This window comes from Prionailurus viverrinus, unplaced genomic scaffold (assembly GCF_022837055.1).
Source record: "Prionailurus viverrinus isolate Anna unplaced genomic scaffold, UM_Priviv_1.0 scaffold_57, whole genome shotgun sequence".
In the NCBI taxonomy this organism is placed as follows: domain Eukaryota; kingdom Metazoa; phylum Chordata; class Mammalia; order Carnivora; family Felidae; genus Prionailurus; species Prionailurus viverrinus.
Window position 1 is genome coordinate 639,927 of NW_025927619.1, and position 1,905 is coordinate 641,831.

The 1,905-nt window shown below is 40.1% G+C and overlaps 1 pseudogene; it reads left to right on the forward strand.

The window, feature by feature from the left end:
- Nucleotides 1-211: 211 nt before the first annotated feature.
- On the forward strand, nt 212-1,543 carry LOC125159678 (cytokine receptor-like factor 3; annotated as a pseudogene).
- Nucleotides 1,544-1,905: the final 362 nt, after the last annotated feature.

The window sequence follows — 1,905 nt, forward strand, 5'->3', positions numbered from 1 at the left end:
AATAGCTGCTAGCCAACAATTATATATCCAGCAGAACATCATAAATTAGATAGATAAATAAAGATATTACCGATTAAAAAAAAACTCAGGAGATTATTATCATGTGTTATCCCTATAAGAAATGCCAGAAAGTGTCACTTAGGTTAAAATGAATGGACACTATTGTGGGGAACCGTGCCCACAGTTGCAGGCCACGTGGTGGGATGAGGGAGCAATGGAGCTGGAACCTGAGCTGCAGAAGGCCCATTAGAACATGCAGGTGGCTCAGAGGCAGAGGTACGGTGGGAGCTGGGCCAGATGCTTACAGGGGTTGCAAGAGGCCCGGAAACAGATCACAGAAAGTGCATCACAGACAAGAGATGGCCTCAAACAGCATTTTAATGATTTAAAGGTAACCCTTGGGAAGCTCCTGGATAAGTGATTGGTGACCCTTTTGCAAGAGGTGGACACCATTTAACACGAGACCATTAAACCACTAGATGACTGCTAGAAGTTCAGAAGTTCATAAAGCATGGAGTTAACACTGAAGAAGACTTAGTCCAAGAAGGGGAGATCACCCTTCTAGGTGGTGTAGGAAAACAGAATGAAAAACTATGAAACTTTACAAAAAGTCCTCACACATTCAGTTGGTCAGCTTAACAGAAGTGCCTTTACTGGTTGATGTGTCTTGTTTACCGGCTCAGTTACATGACTCAATTCTGAACAAAGTGAAAGACCTCATTTTCAAGTACAGAACAGTAGTATCTTGCCCACCAGTACAGATAGAAAAACTAATAGAGAAATGTGGAAGCATCATTTTTCAGTGGTGTAAGGTCGATGATAACTTTGCCGCTCAAATTACAGTCTTCAGTTCCACAAATGCACTTCAAATCATTTTAAGGACATATCTGTAGACTCTGAAACTGAGCTCATAGTATTGCACATAGACCCCAACAATGATTATCAGTTCAGAGTCTGTGCCTGAAGAGATGGCCAACAGGAGTGGAGTCCTTGGGGCATCCTCCAAATGGGTCATTCTACATTGGTGCCTCATGAGTGCACAGCTGGCTTTGAGGGGTACAGACTGAGGAATTGAAAAAATATAGCCCTCCAGAATGATTGTGAATCCTCAGATATCCTCTGCTCCAGTGCTCCAACTTATTTCTGTGGGCAGACATTGACATTCAGAGTTAAAACTGAGGATAACCAGACAAAGGAGACAGTATAGGAGTGTGTGCAGAAAAATAGAATGGATATGACCCTCTGCAGCATGATCAAGCAGTGAGCATTATACAAATGGTGCAGTTTTGTAAGTGGAAAATAAATGACTGATTAGTTGCTAGCAGATATTGAAGTTGTGACTCTAGGATCCACCAATAATAACGGAGGAAGAAACATCAATCTTCCGGTACTTACTAGCTCAGATAGCATAGAATTGGTTTTTGATTGGTTACATAATCAATCTTGTGGTTGTCTTTATTTTGGATGCTCATTTTTCTATCTTGGATGGAAATGTTGGTATTCTATGTTTGGGGATGATTGTCTTTGGTTTGAAGGGCTTTAAATATAGCTGTCCTCAGCTCAATTTTAGTTGAAATTGGTTAAATAATTTTGTTAGATTCAACTCTCAGTTAAAACATTGGAAATGGAAATTGTTTACTGGGTTTATTTTGGAAGATTTTACAAATAAGAGATTTGACTATTGTGGACAAACTTGTAGTGTTGTCGTTTTTTTTTCCTTTTAGCACAGTGTTAATTGAAACACCAGCACCAAGATAAAAATCTAAGTGAATTTTCTTATGTGGATCCTGATAAACTTAACAGAAGACCATGGGGGAGGGGAAGGAAAAAAAAGGTTAGAGAGGGAGGGAGCCAAAGCATAAGAGACTCTTCAAAACTGAGAACAAACTGAGGGTTGATAGGGGG